At 54.8% G+C, this 19358-nt stretch overlaps 1 protein-coding gene across 5 annotated transcripts in view; it reads left to right on the top strand.

Moving 5' to 3' along the window:
- PAK4 (p21 (RAC1) activated kinase 4) overlaps nucleotides 1-19358 on the top strand; it is a 42770-nt gene that overhangs the window by 8299 nt on the left and 15113 nt on the right. The window contains exon 1 of one of the 5 annotated variants that reach the window (XM_039854510.1): nucleotides 13531-13543. The exons of 3 other annotated variants lie outside the window; for them this stretch is intronic. The gene's annotated coding sequence lies outside the window, so the exon portion shown is untranslated. Of the gene's footprint in view, nucleotides 1-13530; nucleotides 13544-14653; nucleotides 14822-19358 lie in introns of those variants that run through there. One more of the 5 variants, XM_039854517.1, reaches the window with a different exon arrangement.

Here is a 19358-nt window from a genome sequence, read left to right as displayed (position 1 = left end):
CCCTGTCCGTGCCAGGCCAGCTCTTCCCCAAGGAGTAAGTCAAGTGCTTATTCGATGAGCCTTGTGCTAGGGCCACAGGATCCAGAGGTGGACACAACAGGCTCCCTCACTGAGTTCAGTCTAGCGGGGGACACAGACCTTGATCAAAGAGCGACACAGAAACAGGTAAAATAAGTCCCCTTCTTCCCCCAGCGCATTAACAGGCACCCCATCCATCCTCTTGACTGGGCCAAGGACTCGGTGTCGTCCTGAGCTCTCGTCCTCTTCCTCCACACGCACGTGGCCGGGAAAGCCTGTCACTCTGACTTCAGAGTAGAAGCTGGTGCCTTTCACTCTTCATCATCACCCCCAGTGGAAGCCACCCTCATCTCCAGCCCGGACCAGTGCAGCGGACGGCTCACTCTCCCCAGCCCAGAGGGAGCCTGGGTCAGATCACATCCCTTCCTTGCTGGGGACCCTCCCACAGCTTCATCTCTCTCCCCGGAAAAGCCTCCAAGGCCCCGGCGCAGGTTCCCTGCTCACCTCCGTTCCTCTCCTGCCCTACTGTTCCTAGAACATTCCAGGCTGGCTCCTGCCTCATGCCGCTCCCTCTGTGACCTGTCCCTCTCTCTCCCCACACCTTCCCCCGCTTGATTTTCTTTGTAGCGTGCATCATTGCTACTTATGTTACATTATGTTTTGTGGGTCCCCGTAACTTAGCTTTAAGAGGGGGCAGCTTATCGTGTCCCTTTGCTGTGTCCTCAGAGCATGATGTGTAGTAGCCGCTAAGCAAAGACTGGTGGACCGAATGCGAATGAATGAATGAATGAATGAATGAGCGAGTGAGTCACAATGAGCAGTGAGCGTCGTTGCCGTAATGTGGGATGCGGGTTCCGCCCTGGGTGAGGAGTACAGGGCAGGCTTCCTGGGAAGCAGACGGCACTCGCAGGGTGAGCAGGGGTTAGCCGGGGAGGAGCAGGCCGGAGGGGGCCGAGGGAGCTGCCTATGCGGAGGTCCAGGCGGGAGGGAGCGAGCAGCAGGGCTGGCGGAGCCGAAGGCCAGCATTAGTGTCAGTTCTCCAGGGGTCTGTGTTCGAATCTGGGCAGTCAGCTGGGCCTCTCCATGGCTGGTATCTCTGTCTGGGTGTCCTGGGAGAAGGCGTGAAATGACCTTGGGCCTGGGGCGTCCTCATTTCTTAAGCTGATTCATGGGGAAAACTAGTTGAGGGTTGGTGCGTGCCAGGTCCGGCGCCCTGCACGGGGTTCCCGTGCCCCTGCAGTGCTTCCTGCAATCCCAGGACCATCCAGCCCGGGACACAGAGGAGGAGGGTGAGGATGACACCAGTGGCGCGTGCTCGGCCCGTCCTTCAAGCCGGTGCCGAGCAGATGTGGTGGCATCTCTTCCCGGTGCTAATTTGCATTCCCCTGGCGGCCAGTCAGGTGGAGCAGCTTTCCGCACGTTCCCCGAGCATCTGGAGCTCCTCTCCCGTGAAGTGCCCACTCACGTCACATGCCAGTTTTTCCCCGGGCTTTCTGCATGTTTATTTTTTATTTCAAGTAAAATCCTAGATTCTGGAGGAGAACCTTTGTTTCTAAGATATTACATTATCTTCTCTCAGTCTGCAGCTTGCCTTTTCATGTTTTTAAATTTTCTTTTGATGAACAGAAGTGCTTAATTTTAATGTATTCAAATTTGTCATTCATTTCCTTTATAATTTTATGGTTCTTTTCACATTCAGTCTATTCATTCTGGAATTAGAGGTTGTGTGTGTGTGTGTGTGTGTGTGGTGTGTGTGTGTGTGTGTGTGTGTGTGTGTGTGTGTGTGTGATGTGCATGTGTGTGTGTGGTAGGCATCCAGTTTCACATATTCTACCTGGATCCCCATGCATTAAGAACAGGCTGGCTTTTCTCCACTCCCGTCTGATCATCAATCACGTCTCCGTGTAAGGGGGTCTGCTTCTGGGAGAGCTCCTCCTTTCTCTTGCTGTTTGTCTTTTCCTGCAGCAACACCACACTGTTGTAATTTCTGTAGTTACAGTAAGTCTCGGTCGTGGGGGAACAAGCCCTCCCATTCGTTCTTCTTCCAGCGTCTTGGCCATTCTTGGCTTTTTATAATTGTGTTTAAATATTAGGCAAGCATCTGTCACATAACATTCAGTCTTCTAGTCCATGAACGCTGTCTCTCCATTTATTTATGTCTTTTCTGATGTCTCTCAGAAAAGTGTCATAGTTTTCCAGCCCACCTCTTGTTGGGTTTATTCCGAGTACTTTGTGACGTGGCCGGGGTCGGGGTGGAGCCCATGCCCTCTTCTCCCGCAAGGCACCTTGCTCCTGAGGTCAGGCCTTGCTGGGTGAGGTTCCCACAGCCGCGGCAGGGCCTACCTCCCCCACCCACTGCTTCCTCCCTGGCACCGCCCCTGGGCCCTGGCAGAGGGCGGGCAGGGCGCCCACAGAGGAGGTTGTAATTTTCCTGAACAATTTCAAGGACTAATTAAAGGTTTTCCTTGACTAATCAGCTTACAGTTTAATTATCGGGGAATAGGCTCAGGGATGCGGGAAGCAGCTCTGGCGGGTCTTCTCACAGCCTGGCTGGCAGGAGCCAGGGCCCAGCCGTACTCTGTGGGGAGTAGGACTGGGGATACCCCGGCACCCTGCAGTGGGCCAGCTGGGCTTCTCCATGCCTGCGAGAGACGGAGGGCAGCAGGTACAATTGAGGTTAGAATGGGTCCCTTCTTGTTTAGAATCCTCCTGTGGCTTCTGCTGCCCAGGGAGGAGGCCTGGACCTAGTCCTCCTCTGGTCCACAAGGCCTTGCCCCCTTCCGCTTGCTGGCTGCACTTGAGCCTGGCTGGCCTTCGTTTAGCGCTTTCACTTCATTTATTCTTTGGGCCTCGGCCTGACGGTCACCACCTCTGGCAAGCCTTCTCAGGCTGCCCTGTAAGCCGTAGTCGGTCCAGAGGTGCTAAGCCCTGCCCGCCCCTTGCTGCCTGTCAGGGTCGCTCATTCCACCCCCCCCCCCCCCGCCAAGTGCTTCATGAAGGGGGTGGGCCCGCATTCAAGGCACGGGGACCCAAGAGGAGAAGGGTTTCAGGCCTGGCACTTCCAGGTGGGGGCTGGGAGTGGGAGTTCAGGCTGAGAGGACACGCAGCGGCTGGGGCCTTCTCAAGGGAGGGGGCTAGCTGAGGATGGGCCCCTGGGACTTTGCGAATGGGGAGGGGACCAGGAGATGGCTGTGCCAGGCCTGGCTTCATGCCTTGCATTCCTTAGCAGGCTCCAGACTTCTGGTGTCCCAGGGTGGGGGAGGGTGGGCAGGCAGAAAGGGTCCTCCTAGACACCGACCCTGCTCCCCCCCCCGCCCCCGCTGCCTTATCAGTCTGTCTCATTTTACATCCACCCCCTCCAGGGGCTCAGATCCAGGACTGTGTGTCCAGCCTCCCCTCCTCCCCAAGTCCCACGCTCACTCCTGGCTACACATTATAGTCATCTGCTGGGCCATCGATAACACGGCACCAGCCCAGACCATTTGAATTGGAATCTCTGGCTTTGGGGCCTAAGTGTTGGGTTTTGTTTTAAAGCTCCTGGGGTAGCCCTAGTGTGACTCTGAGCTGGGATGAGAGCCACTGGCCTACAAAAATGACAGCAAACACGTATTCACTTTTGCGAATGTTCGGGGCACTTTTCTAGGCTTCTGATGTGGCATGATTAAGTCATGTCACCCCCACAGCCACACTATGGGAAGATAACTATTACTCCCATGTGACAGATGAGGCAACTGAGGCCCAGGAGAAGGCTTCCTTCTGTGCCTGGTGGTGGAGCGTCTGTCTCTGTCCTGTCTTCTAGGCGGTATCTCATCGCTCCCCCACCCCCTGTTCCCACCTTCAATTTCTGCTTTCCTGTCCCGCTGGCAGAAGCTTCCCAGGCTTCCCCATTGAGAGTCAGGATGCTGCTGAAGCCACAGAAGGGAGATGGCTTCTACAGGCCCAGGACAAGGACAGGAAGGAAGTTGATGTCACTATGCTGCTCCTGCCACCTGGAGTCGGGGAGTCGGGGGAGGGTACCCATCCCACGAAGGTTGAGGGTACTAGAGCCCACTCTGCAACCCTGCAGGGAGGACTGTCCAGGCGAGCGGGCCCTGACACATCCCGTACCCCCCAGACCCACCCGTGGGCCCCAAAATCTGGTGGTATCATCTATAGCCATTACCATTTCAGGCTCCTATGGAGCGGCCTGTGGTTTAATTTCAGCAAAGGTTTATGCTAAGATGTGGTCATTGCGTTGCAGGAACCTTTATACTTGATGGGAATGAGGCGGAATGAGAGAGAGCCCAGTGCTCCTGCAAGGGCCTGGGCCCCCAGCTTCCCTTCCTCTGTGACCTTGGGCAGGCCTTGAGCCCCAGATGTCTGCATGAGTTCCCACATCTGGAGCAGGAGAAGGACTCTTGCTGCCTCCCAGGGAAGCTGGGAGGATTAGTAAGGGAGCTTGCAGGTGAGAGGCTCAGTGGAGGGCTGCCATCGTTATGTCGCCCCGATTACTGTCACAGTTATTAGAGGCAGGGTAATGTTTAGATTTAGTAGTTCAGATTCATGGGGGTGAACAATCCATAATTTTTTGCTATTATGACTTGTAATAGCAAAACATTTCCTTTTGTAAAATGTTTACAACCTTTGTATCATGGAAATGTTCACTACACTCGGAGGGATGATCTAATGCTCTCTCCACATCCCCAGAGCCGTCCCCAGCACCGTCCCCAGTAGTTACCAGTCACCATCAGGCTCTTTCATCTGCACCCCACCCCCACCTTTCAGATTATTTTGAAGCACTTCACAAACATCTTATACTTGAGCTATAAATATTTCAGGTTTTCCTCCTATAAGGAATCTTAAAAAAAGTAATAGCCACAATACTATTGTCACGGGAAAGAAAAGAAACAATAATTCCTTCGTATCTTCACATTTCCCCAATTGTCTGTCATCCGTTTTCAGTCTGTTTGATTTGAGCAAGACAAGGGCCATGCTCTGCGTTTGGTTCATAGGCCCCTTATGTCTCCTGTCATCCGTGAGATTTCCTCCATCCGCTCGTTCGTGTGCTTGCCATTTGGGTCGTTTATCTATCCAAGATGGTCCTTTGTCCTCTAGAGTTTCCGCAGTCTGGATCTGGCTGATGCATCCTTGTGGTGTCATCTAACGTGTTCCCCTGTCCCCTGTGCTTCTGGTAAATTGGGTCTTAGGTCTAGAGGCTCAATTATATTCAGGTTCTGATTCTTTCATTGGTGGTGCCGTATGAGCATCAGGTCAGCAGTAGTGCCTGGGTGACTTTTAAATAAAGGTAATAAGTTTTTAAAAAGTGAGTAGATTGAAAAAAAAATTTCTTCTATTGCTCCTAGCGGGGCTGGTACCCAGACACAGCAGAGGGGGGCCGCGGGGACCCGAGAGACTAGGTTCAGTGACTGCTAGGAGCAGAGAGCTGAGTGTTAGCCCCCAGCTCCCAGTGACCCGTTGTCATAAACGCACAGCTTTGGGCTCCTGCTTGCTAGGACCGTAGGGCCCCAGCTGAGAGCTGTCCCCAGCTCCCATCCACGACTCTGCCCCCTTCAGCCTGGCCTGGCGGCTAAGCTTTATGGACCGAGTTGGCTCTGCCCTTGGCCAGCTGGGCCACCATGGGGAGCGTTCCCATCCCCCATCAGCCTCCTCCTCTGTAGCTTGATGGGAGCTGCACTTCCCTTGGAGGACTGTGGTCACTTCTCAGTGACCGTGCGGAAGAGGGCATGGTGCATGGCGTGTGCTCCGGAGCCACCGTTCTGCATTCGTAGTAGATCACTGACCTCAGCTGTGCCACTGTCCCCTCCCTCCCTCTCTGCCACGCCGGCTCCCTCTCACATCCTGGAATGTACCAGGCGGGCTCCAGTCCTCTGGCCTTTGCAGTGGCCATTCCCTCCACCGTCAGTGCCCTTCCCTAGATCCCCACATGGCTCCCTCACTTCCCCCTGGCCCTGCTCATGTGCCACCCCGTCAGACTGTACTCTGTCCCCTCTCCTACGTGTCATGTACTTTTTTGTTTGCTTGTATATTGTCTTGCCTCCCCCACTAGAATGTCAGCTCCAAGAAGGAGGAACCTTCTTACTGCTGTGTCCCCAGTGCCTAAAACAGTGCCTGGCACATACTGAGTGCATAATAGAGAATTGTTGAGTGTGTGAAGAATGAGAGAATGAACATGGTTATGTGAGTGGACTTTGGCCAAGGTCATACCTGCCGTGGAATCCTGGCTCTGATACCTGCCGTGTGACCTTGGGCGGGCACACCCCTCTGTGAGCCTCACTTTTTTCCCCTGCAACATGGGGTATTAACAGGCCCCTGCTCGCTGCCTCGTCTTGCACTAGCCTGCTGCCCTCACGTAATGCTTTATATCTGGCCTCGCTGCTGTCCTGCGTCGCCAGCACAGGGCACAGGTGAGCCAGCCAGGTGCTGTCCCTGTCATATGGACATGTAACCAAAACCAAATCTTAAATAAGCTTCCACTCTGTGTGACCAGCTGTGGTACCCAGGGCGGGTCAGGGCAGGGATGCTGTGGATGGGTGTGTGTTCCCATGCCGTAAAGGCTTCCCAGGGAATGTGATTCACACAGGCCGTGAAGAGTGCAGGGATGTGGAGAGACGGGGAGTCTCAGGGCTCTGGGGCTGGCTGCTCCTAGGCCTTTGTTTTCCTTGCAGGAAGCAGGCGAAGAGCTGCAAGGGGCCAAGGAGGATGCTGCTCTGATTAGGTAGCAGTTACAGTCTCAGGGTATGTGTGTGTGGGGGTGGGGGGGCGGCGGGGGCACAGGAAGGGGAGAGATGGACAGAAAAAGAGAGCGCGCACACATGCCTGTGTAGCTGAAGCTTCCAGCTATCAGAATTACTTTCTCTGGTGTTTCCTGTGCGGGATTGTAAAGTATGACATGTACAGAAAAGTGTATAAAACCTCCCTATTTGGTTTAAAGGATAATTATAAAGCAGACACCCATCTAACGACCACCCGATCAAGACAGGCATCACTAGCACCCTGAAAGCCCCACCCTCATGTGCTCTTCTAGCATTATCAAATAAATTCAACCCTCTTTTCTTTTGTTAATTAATGCCTTTTCGTGTGTATGAGAGTGAATTACAAATGATTTCAGATGCCCCAAAAGAACAGAATCACCTATGAGCCCCCTCGGGCCTGCTGCCAAGCTCCGAGAGAAAGCACTCCTGCCGTGGTTAAAGCCCTAGGTGCCTCCCCCAGGTGCCCAGGGCCTCGCCGTGGTCCCTCCCGGGTCCCTCCTCGGCTTCCCTAAATATAGTATCCCCTAAATGGTGTTCGCTAAGGTTCGGCTGGCTTTTAAACTCTATGTAAGTGGTCCCAGGCTGCCAGCACTTGGCTGTGGCTTGCTCTCAATATTTTGCTCTTGAGGTTTCTCTGGGTGGATAAATGAAGTCCCGTGCCAATAGGCATGCTCCCAGCTTGGGTCAAAGTCTCCCCCCGCCAGCCAGATGAAAGCAGCTGCGGTCCTGGAGCCTCAGGAGGGTGCTTTAGGGCTCCCCTGCCCCGGTCCGGTTTGAAACCACCGCCTCTAGTGAAAGCGGGCATTTCCTGTCCACAGAGGGCACTGCTGCCTTTGCAGGTCGCCAGTGGGGTTCAGTCACAGGCCCTTACCATGTAAGGAGCCTTCCCTGGGTACCTGTAAGGTAGGAAAGGGGTTCTGGTGCCATCCTGGGTCTGTACTATCAAAGCTCTGGGTCTGGAGGCCTGGGTTTGCCATCTGGCTCTGCTACCGACCAACTGGGTGACCTTGGGCATGTGGCACCCTCAACCCATCGGTCTCAGTTTCCGCATTTGTAAAATGAGATTGTGTAAAGATTATTTCACCCATGTAAAGTATTCAAAAGAGAGCTGGCACATAGAAACCTCTTAATGAGTGCTAGCTGTCAGTATTCTTGCCATTCACTCATTCATTTCATAGATAGTCACTGCGTACCTCCTCTGAGTCTAGCCCCGTGCTGGCTGATGCCTGGGACAGGCTGGTGACCTGATAACCTGAGGCCTCGCCCTCATGGAACTTGGCAGTCCAGTGACGGGGACAGATACAGCACCAGGCAGTGACGGCCCAGAGTGACCTTGGGGAATGCACAGGCCAGAGTGTTATGGCCCTGGTAGTGGAAGTCCAGAGGCTTGTGGGTGGCCCCGCCTCCAGCCTAGGAAATCAGGGAAGGCTTCATGGAGGAGGAGACATCTGTGCTATGGGCTGAAAGGGGAGCAGAAGTTAGAGTGTGAAAGGGTGTTCCCAGCAGAGCAGACGGCATGTTCAAAGGCTAAAAGGTGGGCAAGGGTCTAGCATTTTTAATAAATTACTATTTTTAATTAAAGTTTTTGAGATAATTGTAGATTCACGTGCTGTTTTAAGAAATAATTCAGAGAGAGCCCCTGTACCCTTTGCCCAGTTTCCCCAGTGGAAACGTCTTGCAAAACTGTAGTTAGTACAAGACCACAACCAGGATACTGACATCGATACGGTCAAGACACAGAACATTCCATCACAAGGATCTCGCCGGATGCCTTTTTATAGCCATATCCCCTCCCCAGCCCTTCCTTAAGTCCCCATTTTTATAATTCTGTCATTTCAAGAATGTTATATAAATGAATCACACTGTATGTAACCCTTTGGGGGGTTAACTCTTTTTCACTCAGCATATTCTGGGGAGAGTCATCCATGCTGTCGCTCGTATCAGTAGTTCATTCCTTTTATCGCTGAGTAGTCGTGCGTGGTTTGGATGCCCCGCGGTTTGTTCAGCCCCTCGCCCACTGAAGGACATCTGGGTCGTTTCCAGTTCGGGGCTGTTACCAATAACGTGGCCATAAACGACCACGTACAGGTTTTCACACGATCGTAAATTTTTGTTTCTCTGGGGCAGATGCCCAGAAGAACACTTGCTGGGCAGTGCGGTAGTTGCACGTTTAAAGAAACTGCCACACTGTTTTCTGGAGTGGCTGTACCATCTTACATTCCCACCAGCAATGAGTGAGTGATCCGATTTGTCTGCATCCTCACCAGCATCTGGCGTTGTCGCTGTTTTTTATTTGGCTGCTTCTAATAGGTATGTAACGATAACTTGCGGTGGCTTTAATTTGCATTCCCTTAATTTGCTAATGATGTTGAATATCCTTTCAGGTGCTTGTCGGCCCCTGAAATGTCTCTTCGTGTCTTCTGTCCATTTTCTAATTGGATTGTTTGTTTTTTTACTGTTGAGTTTTGAGAGTTCTTCATTTCTTCTAGATACTAGTTCCTTGTCAGATATGCAGTGTGTAAATATTTTCTTCTGGTCCGTAGCTTTTTATCCTCTTCACGTGGACTTTTACGGAACAAAAGTTTTAATTTCGATCAGTTGTACTCTATTATTTTTTCCTTTTATGAATCGTGCCTTTGTATCAAGTCTGAGAACTCTGTGCCCAGCCCTAGATCCCAAAGATTCGTTTGTTTGTTTTCTAAAAGTTTTAATGTTTTACATTTAAGTCTATGATCCATAATGAGTTAATGTTTGTGCAAAGCGTGAGTTTGGATCAAGGTTCATTTTCTTTTCCCCCCATATGGTTGTCCATTTGTTCCAACACCATTTGTTGAAAACTGCTGTCTTTCCTCCATTGATTTGCTTATGCTTCTTTTATGCTTCAGAAATAAGTTACCACAATGAAATATCACTTCACACATACCAAGATGACTGTTATCCAAAAAATTGGAAAATAACGAGTATTTGGCGAGGACGTAGGGAAATCGGGACCCTTGCGCATTGCTGGTGCGGATGTACCTTGGTGAACCTACCGCGTGGGAAACAGTTAACACGTGAAACTGCCACATGACCCAGCGGTTCCATTCCCAGGTGTGTAGCCAGGGGGACTGAAGGCAGACTTGGACAGGCCATAGTTGCACTATTCACAGTAGCTAGAAGGTGGAAACAACCTAGGTGTCTAGTTAACAGGTGAATAGATAAACAGAATGTGGTATGTACACACAATGGCCTGTTGTTATTCAGCCGTAGAAAGGAAGGAGATTTTGATATATGCTACCATATGGATGGACCTTGAAAACGTTATTATGTTAAGTGAAATGAGCCAAACATAGGAGAAATATTGTAAGATTCCACTTATATGCGGTCTCTAGGATAGGCAAATTCATAGAAACAAAAAATGGACTGCAGGTTACCAGGGTTGGGGGGCAGGGAGGGAGTGGGGAGCTATTGCTCAGTCGTTACAGGATTTTCCTTGGAGATGAAGAAGTTTTGGGTATAGACAGTGATGATGGTTACACAACACTGTGAATGTATTTAATGCCACTGAATTATACACGTTACAGATAGTTAGAACAATAAATATTATGTATATTTTACCGCAGCGAAAGCAGTCAATGTTTCACAAACCAGTCGCGGGTATTTGTGTGAGTCTCTCTCTGGGTTCTGTCTCTGGTCACTGAGCAGTGTGTGTATTTGCGCTGTCCTGGTTACTGCAGCTGGCTGATGGGCCTCAATATTGGAGAAAGTGAGCTTCCCCACTGTGTTCATCTTTTTCAAAATCGAGCTATTCTGGGTCCTGGGCCCTGGCAGTTTGGGAGCTCTTCTCAGGCTCCCTTGTGTGGAAGATGGCACTGCGGTTTACCCAGTTTCAGAGTCACCCTGGGCACCCTGAGGCCTCATCCTCAGCCTCCACACCTGACTCCAACGAGTGTTGTTTTTCTTGAAAGTCATAGCTCTGGCCTGTCTGTCCCCCACTCTCCATGTCCAGTGGTCCTGTCTGCCTTCACCAGGTGACTGGAGCAGTGCTGCGGAGTCGTCACTTGTTCCCATACCCAGCGAGGCCCCCTCAGTCCCATCCTCCACAGACGAGGCAGCTAGAGTTCCATCTTCCCAACACAGGTCCGTCCTCGACACCTGCCTCATCCACACGGCTTGCCAGGGGCCTGGTCCTGCCACATCCTTGTGCCTCTAGCCAGTGTGTCTCAGTTGAATTGCACATTTCATTTATGTGACCCTTGACTCTAAGCCCCATGGGGCAGGGACCATGCTGCACCCCCACTCACGCAGCACGCGGTGGACACGCATCGAATTTCTGTTGACCGAATCCGTGGACGTGGGCGGGGAGTTGCATGCTGCCGGAGCTGATGACTGGGGGAGGAGAGTGGGGAAATGAGGCCGAGAGGCGGTTTTATCTGTGCGGGCCCCAGTAGGCTTTCAGCAGGTAAGGGACACTGTGTTTATGAAGGTCTCCCTGACCCCACAGAAAAATAGGCTGACTTTGAAGAGACACTTAGTAGAAAAGGAATTCTGATGGCTTTTTAACTATGAAAGGCTGTGCATCCCACTAAGTGGAAAAATGCAGATGAAAACTAGGCTGAGAGGGGCCAAACTTCACCTACCTGACTGCAAAGGATCAGAGAGTTTGACCACAGCCTGGGCTGTGGGGCCCTCACACAGGGCAGCGTGGCAGTTCTGCTACTAGGCATTTGGCCCAAAGGCACGCTGGCACACCTGAGAAATGACATCTGCACACAGTTATCATTGCAGCACAGGGGGTAAGAACGAAAGGCTGGACACCGTCAAGCTGGCCCCGTGGGGACTGGCTCGAGGCACCTCGGCCCTTCCAGGCAGGGCTGCACTTGGCAGAGACCAAGGCATGGAAAGATCACTGAGACCTATACTGTCTAAATTTTTTCTTTAAAATTATAATAAAGTTTTATTAACAAATATATAAAAATAAAAAGCCATAAAGAAAGGTAATAAAATTTAAAAATAATATAAATTGTAAGCATACATGCTAGAAAGTTCATAAAGCACAAGTGTATAGCTTAACCGGTTATTGCAAGGGGAAGATCCGCCCGGCCCCAGGTGAAGAAACAGCGGGCGCCAGCCCTCCCGAGTGCCCTTCCAGGCCCTCCCCGCGCCCCCGACTTCCGGGCAGTCACTGGCTCGCTTTTCTCTCTGGTTTCGCCACCCGCATGTGCAGCCCTGCGCGGCGTGTTTCAGGTCGCCCACTTTTGAGCTTTCTCTGAACGGAATCCAAGTATGCGTTGTTTTATGTTTCTCTGATTTATTTCACATCGTTTTGCTGTCCATGCACACGTAGCTGTGGTCACTCATTGTCACTGTGTGTACTGTTCCATGAGCCAATAGGTCACCAACTATTATCTGTTTCCCACGGATGAGCATTTGCGTTGTCTCCAGTCTCTGGCTGGTTCAGACTGTGCTGCGTGAACCTTCCCACACATGTCCCCAGGGCCCAAGGGCCACATTTTGCTTGGTAGGTACCCAGAGAGCGCTGGCCAGGTCTCAGGCCTGCAGCCTCACCTGTCCTGGATGCTGCCAGACTCCTGATGGCAGCAGCACGGGAGAGCCAAGGGATGTTCTTGAGAAAAGCAAAGTACAGAATAGTCTGCGGTGTGCTCCCATTTATGGGATTTTTTTCAGTGCGTAGTGTGTGTGTACCCATACGCGCATGCACGGGTAAGCTCCCTCAGAAAGGGAAAGACAGAAACTCTAGTAGAGGTTGCCCCTGGGGCTGAGCTGGGGCCATCCTGCCACTGTTTACTCTGGCGCATTGGCTTCTGAGCCACGTGTCCGTGCAATAAAGACACAGACACTGACACAGAGAAGGGAAGGAGAGAAAGGGGAGAAACGAAGCCCCCGTGCGGCAGAGTGTTAAAGCTGAGAATCCGAGTAGTGGGTTTTATGGGGTTCCCTGGTTTAGTCTCTATTTGAGGGTGTGTTTAAAAAGCTCTGGTGTGAGAGGATCTTGGATGACCTCTCCTGGCCCCTGAGGCCCATCACAAGAGAACCCCTCATTTCCAATGAGAAAACAAGGTAGGCTCCCTCCTCTTCCTGTCCCCTGTCACTCCCCTTGGGACCTGGTTTCCCTTGGCTGGCCAGAACTGCCGATTGCTGACTGGCTCCCGCACCAGAGCCCAAACCAGCCCGTCCGGTTTGGGGAGGTGAGGGGAGCCGCCCCACTTGGCTCCTCTCTGGGTGGCTGCCTGACAGGTGCTCCACCCTGGTGGGGGAGGGGTGGCCTGGGATCTGGGACTTTGGGGGGGGTCCCTTCCCTGCCCCGCTGGAAGCCTCTGGTTTGGAGGGCAGTTGACAGATGGGAGGTGATCAGAGGGATTTCCTTGGTCTGCGGGAGTTGGCTGCTGCAGGAGCAGCCATGACAGGAGAGTGGGAAGGACACGTGTCTGTCCCTCTGCCCAGCTGGGCCACTCACTCGCTGGTCTCACTGGGCTCATTTACTGCCACCTGCGCTAACCCAGCTCCTGCTACTCACAGGACCCCCCAGTGGGGGAGCAGTCCTACTCGATGTCGGGACTACTTGAGGGCAGGGAGTTTTGTCTAGTTTGTTCACTGCTGAATTCTCAGGGCCTTCAACAGGCCTCATGTGTGCTAGGAGCTCAGCAGCTGTGTAAACCAGTGGGGACAACATGTCAGAGACGGTGACAGCCCGGGGGATAGCACTGGCATAGAGCTGGGAAGAAGCACCTTACCCAGCCTGGGCGTCAGGGAGGACTTCCTGCGCCAAGCAGGTGCCTGAGGTAGGGCCCGAGGGTGAACAGGGGTGAACCAGGCAGCCCGACCCCTGTCCCCCCCAGTCCCCCTTGATGGAGGCAAACAGAAACTGACTTCACACGGGGAGCTGTGGCCAGTGAAGGCTCCGCAGAGGCAGTGAGATCTGCCCTGGGCTAGGTGTGAGTATGGGGCAGGGCCACAGCCCCTTCTCACTTCCCCCTTGCGACTCTTTCTCTCCTGCTCTGGAATGGAGGTCTGAGCAAGCTAGCCTGCTGCTCAGAGAAGCCGGTTTGGAGCACAGGCACGAGGACAGGTGGCCTGCCGTGGAAGGCGGGCGCCCGATCTCCCTGCCAGGGGCCTTGGGCAAGTTACTCCACCTCTCTGGGCCTCAGTTTCCTCCGCTGTAACTGGGCCTGATAAAGTGCCTGTGATGAGGTAAGATGCCCTCACGCGTGTCGGTGCTAAGCGTGGGGCCTGGCCCAAAGTCAGTTCTTCACCGATGTGGGCCGTGTGTTTTCAGAAGGGCGTGCAGAAGCCCCGCCCTCCCCACGGTCTCCCCATTCCCGCCATCCACGCGTCCCAGCCCCGCCTCACACCTAGAGATGGTGATGTGGGCGTCACCGTGATCTTGGTCTTCCCCCCTTGGCTAGGCCGCAAATCTCAGGTTCATCCTCACGGGCGAGTGGCACAGAGCCGGAGGGGCCCCCGTCCTGCTGTCCTCCTGCAGCTCTTGCCGGACTCATAGCCCGGGAGTCGGGACTGCAGCCGCCCCAGATCTCCAGCCACCCCTCCACATCAGAACCCACTCATCCCCGTTCCTCTGCCCTGCCCCCCAGCCTGGGTTTCAAACCTGGCTACCCCATCAGCAGCCTGGCCTGAGGAGCGATGGCGAGCGGGGGGCGTGCATGTGCTAGTGGGAGGCTGGCCCTGCTGAAGCAAGGGCTGTGGTTGGGGGTCCCCTGTTCATGTGTCTCCGCCCAGCCCCTCCCTCTGTTGGGGCAGTTGTGGGTCATGTGGCTCAGGCTCTCCAGGCTTGGCCCGCCCCCGTCTGTCCCTTCCCCCTTCCCCCCCTCCCGTGGGCTGGAGCCACAGCCAAGCTCAACTCCTGCCAGGGCAGGGCCGCGGCACCACCCGCTGCCAGGGAGGCTGGGGCACAGCCCAGCCAGCTCTCCGCGGTGGGTGCCCTCGGCCCGTCGAGGGCCGCGGGAGCTCTTGATGCCCGCTCCCTGCTCTCCCAGCCGGTAGTCTGTCCACTGGCCACTGCTGGTCTGCCCCACTGAGGGAGGAGAATGGAGGTGAGCTTGCCCTGGCCTCAGGCAGGAAGGGGAGGAGAGGGGAGGCCCGCACTGGGTGTGGGGAGGGCAGCCCTGCCACCTGGCCACCCGAGCCTGGAGCCTGCGTGAGCCTGTGAGCCTGTGTGGAGGGGCCACACCTTTCTTGGGGCCAGGGGCAGAGTCCCTGTGTTCTTGTGTGTGCGCAGTGGCAGGTTCCTGTGCCGGGGCTTGCCACATGTCTCAGTGCAGGTCCCTGGGCATCTCAGTGGGAGCGAATTCCTGGGGTCTGGTTTGTATGGGGGTGGTTCTGAGGGCTGCCTCCCTGGGTCACTTGGAGTTGGCCGTGGGTGTGCCTGGGTCTGTCATCGGGTCTCATTACCCACTGTGTGTAGATCAGGGTTGTGTGGGTCTTCGCGGTGTGTCTTAGGGAGTGTTCCTCCATGTGGTTAGGGGCCCTGGGTCTGCCTTTCTAGGAAAGCCTGGCGGTTGTAGAGCGTCTGGAGTTGTGTGTGCACATGTGTGCCAGTGTTTCTGGGTGGTGGCCCTGGTCTGTATGCTGTGTGTCGTTGGCATGTGTCTGTGGGTCTGTTTTGGGAGTGCCTGCGTCTCTGGGGCGTGTATGCGTGTGGGTCTTTACAGTGTTTGTGGAGAGGCCCCGGTCCGTCGCTTCTCAGGGACCCGGCTGCCCGTGTCCCAGCTCTTCCGCACTGAGAGCTTCCCCAGGCCCCTCTACCCCCACATTTTCCTACTGAGGCCTCACAGTCCCCTCCGGCTCTCTCTGCAGGGGTCTGTATCCCAGAGGCAGCGGCTGAGGCTCAGGGTGGCATGTCCCTTCCTTCCCACACTCGGCTCCTGTCCAGCCCCCACCGGAGTGGGGTAGCGGTGGCTGCTGCTGTCTCTGGCTGCTCAGGGGGTTTTCTGTGCAACCACTGTGTGTGTTCCTGTGCATCGGTGGTTGTGTGGCTGGATGTCCATGCCACGTGTGTGTGTCACAGTCTCTGTGGACAGCCCGTGCCATGTAGAGCTTCTTCATGTGCTTCTGTGTCTAGGGCATGTGTATGGGGGCCAGGCAGGGAGTTGCATGGCGGTGGAAGGCTTGGGTTCCAGGGACCTCGGAGGGATCCAGAGCCTCTAGCCCTCCCTCCTTCCTGCCCTGCCTTAGAGAGGAACAGATGAAGTCTGATCTGGTTTCCCCCGTCCCTGTGGGCTCACCCATACTCGGGTTTGTGGTGGCATTCATCCCCATTCGTCCCCGCCCCGGTCCCTCTGGGGGTGAGGGGTACCAACAGTGCCCTTTGTGTCTGTGCCCTGTTGTGCCCGGCCAGGAGAGGAGGGGTACCTGGACCCGCGGCTGCCAGAGGAGCCGCCCGGCCTCCCTGGGGACCCTGAGCACCGCCTGGGCCCCGATGAGTAAAGGAAGCAGCATCTCTTCATTCAGCCACACTTTGAGCTGTGCCCCTCTTGTGCTGGGCAGGGCTGGGGACACAGGGTGACTGAGATGGACCCAGGCCCATCTGTCTCCTCGGAGGCTTCCAGTCCAGCGGGAGAGATGGACCTGTCCTCTGACAGTGGCAAGCTGTTACTCTCCCCCATCCCAGTCCTGGAGATGGTGAGGCTCAGCAGACACGGTGAGGCAGGCGCGTTTTCTGGCCAGAGAGGACCGTGCCCACTCTCCTCTCTCATGTACTTGTTCCTTATTCATTCGGCAGCAGCAGCAACAACAAAAGCGGTAATGATGACAATAGCTAATCTGTAGCGAGGACCCACTGGGTGCCACACACAGTTCGAAATGCTTTGCATGTGTCATTTTATTAGATCGTCCAGACATTTCCGGGGGGTAGGGACTGTCATTCCCCCCCCAGTTTGCAGATGAGGACACTGAGGCCAAGAGAAGTTGAGTCACTTGCTCAGGGGCACACAGCTTGGCAGTCTGCTCTAAGCCACCAACTGTCTGCTGAGTCCTTGCACTGCCACAGTCTGAGAGGCCTGGTGGGGGACAATGGCACTGCATCTGGCCAGAGCAGGGAGCAGAGAGCAGGGCTGCTCCTCCCCCGACAGCCGACTCCAGGCCCTGCTTCCTGAGGCCGGGGCGAACCTAGATCTGTGTATGTTTATGGGATTTCACCTACTGGGGGGACTCCCAGATTTCTGGTGGTGTCTGCCACTGTGTGATTTGCCTCTTGCCTGTAACCCGAATATGCTGCCCCTTCCTCAGATTCCCACCCTAGGCCACGTGGCTGGGGCAGGCCTCCCCGTCATGGGCCTGGGGGTGGACTTCCGAGGGGTGCTTCTTGTGTTTGGAACACACACCTAGTTATTTACTAAATAGCCAGTTTCGCTCTTGAAAGACTTGGGCCCCAGTTCCTTATCGGGCATCGAGGTCAGACCTGTTGGCGGTGATGGATGGACCTTGCAGACTCCTGTCTGCCCTCTGCCCCTAGGACCCTTCCCCGTTCATCCTCAGCGTCCGGACTCATCACACTGGCAAAGGCATCACTCCTTTGTTCCACAGATATTTCCTGAGTGCCTGCCGAGTGCCCAGGCCGTACTCTAGATGCCAGGGATCCAGTAAGGACAAGACAAAGGCCCTTGCTCTCCAGGAGCCGACGCTCTACCAGGGGGAGGGGTGAGAGAGGGTACTGACGGCAACAGGCATGTGATGCCAGGTGGTGATAAATGCCACTGAGAAATGGAAGGCAGGGGTGCACATTTTGTCAGGGGGGTCAGGGAAGGCGTCTCTGAGGAGGTTTTATTTGCACTAAGACCTGAATATCAAGAAAGGGTGAGCCATGCAGTTAGGGGCAACAGGAACCGTAGGTGCAAAGGCCCTGAGGCTGGAATAAGCTTGCTGTGTCCAAAACTAAAGAGGAGGTGGCCCGCGTGGTTGGAGTGAAGTGAGGGGAGGAGACCAGGTCCCGCGGTCGCCAGGCCCAATGGGCAGTGAGGTGTTATGTCACAGTGGGGAGTTTGAACGGGGCGTAGGGGGGGGCTTTGGACGGTTTTGTTTAACACTTCTTCAGATTCTGCGCTAAGCAGAGCAGCCTTTCTGATCCTGGTTCTGGTCATTGCTGCTGGAGTTGTCTGTCCTGGTTCTTGTCCCATAAACCTCTGGGGTCTGCTGTCTGGAGCGGAGGCCTTGGCTGGAGGAGCCAGGGCTGCTGAGGAGCAGGAGGCTGAGGGCGCATCAACGAGGCCTCTGTGGGTCGGAGTGGGGGCTTCTGCGATCCGGTGCTGATGACTTCCCCTCTCTGAGCCTGTTTCCTGGCTTGGGAAACAGGAAGGAAGAGGACTCTGCACCCACCCACCCAGCCACCCAGCCACCCACCCAAGAACTGTTCAGAGGGATCATCGTGGCCAGGTCTGCATGCTTGGCCCAGGCCCAGGCCGGAGTCAGCATTTCTGTGTGGCGTGAAACGTGTGCGTGTCCCCTCCATCCACTCAGCTGCCTCGAGGGGCAGCCTGCTCCTTGTGCTGGGGTCCTGCCGTGACCAACCGAAACACAGCTCCTGCTTATGCTGAGCCACCAACGTAGCAGGGAGACAGCGGTAGACCCTCTCATAACCATGTACGTGGTAGATGATGCTCACGGCCCGGAGAGGGTGGCCCGATGCCAGAGTGGGCCAGGCACTGTGGCATACAGTGACAGGCAAAACCAGACCAGACCCCCACCCCAGGGAGCTCTTATTCCAACTGTTACAACAGGTAGCGCTGGTCCTTGGCAAGCCCTGCCGTCTCGACCTTTGTAGCAGGCCTGGAACGTGCCCACTTTCCCCCTCTACCACCCTCACGGGGCACTGTCACCCTCGTCTCCCACCGGGCCTTCGCATCTCCTCCTCCCTGGTCCCTCTGCTCCTGTTCCACCCCCAGTCTGTGCCCCGCGTGCATCCAGAGGGGGCCTGTGAACTGCTTCCGGCCCCATCCTTCTCCGGCTCATAACCTTCCTATTGCACCATGTCACTCAGGTAAAGGCCAGCATCCTCCCGTGGCCCCCAGGTCTCTACGCCACCTGCCTGGCCTCCTCTCTGCCTTTTGACGTCATCAGGCACGTTCGCGCCCAGGACGGTTTTCCTGGCTGTTCCCACTGCCCGACACTCTTCCTTCAGATGCCCAATGGCCCTCCCTCTCCTCACCCCTCAGGTCCCTGCTCGAGTGTCACCTTCTCAGCAAGGCCCTCCCTGACCACTTCGCTGAATATTCTGACCTCCCCTAATCCTCCTGATCCCCGATTATATTTCTTCTCAGCACTTACCGTCTGACTTAACTAGGTATTTTTCTGATTTGTCTCATTTATTGACAGTCCTTCCCTCTCGAATGTGAGCTCTACAGGGGCAGGGATGTTTCTGGCCACTACTCACAGCCCCGCCCTGGGCCTTGCAAAGATCAGCCTTCAGTAGACAGTGGTGTTCGGATGGTGGGTGGGTGCGTGAGTGTCATGGGGTCATTTGTGGGTAGGTAGGTGTTTGCCAAGGAGGGGGCTCGGGTATGTGTCAGTTCCAAAGCTTATAGCAGGGTCTGGGGAGGATTCTTTGGGGGAACTGGGCTCAAGGCAGGAGGCCTA

Source organism: Pteropus medius, unplaced genomic scaffold (genome assembly GCF_902729225.1).
Source record: "Pteropus medius unplaced genomic scaffold, Ma_sr-lr_union100, whole genome shotgun sequence".
Lineage (NCBI taxonomy): Eukaryota > Metazoa > Chordata > Mammalia > Chiroptera > Pteropodidae > Pteropus > Pteropus medius.
The sequence above is the reverse complement of the archived record's forward strand: the minus strand, read 5'-3'. Positions and strand labels throughout refer to the sequence as shown.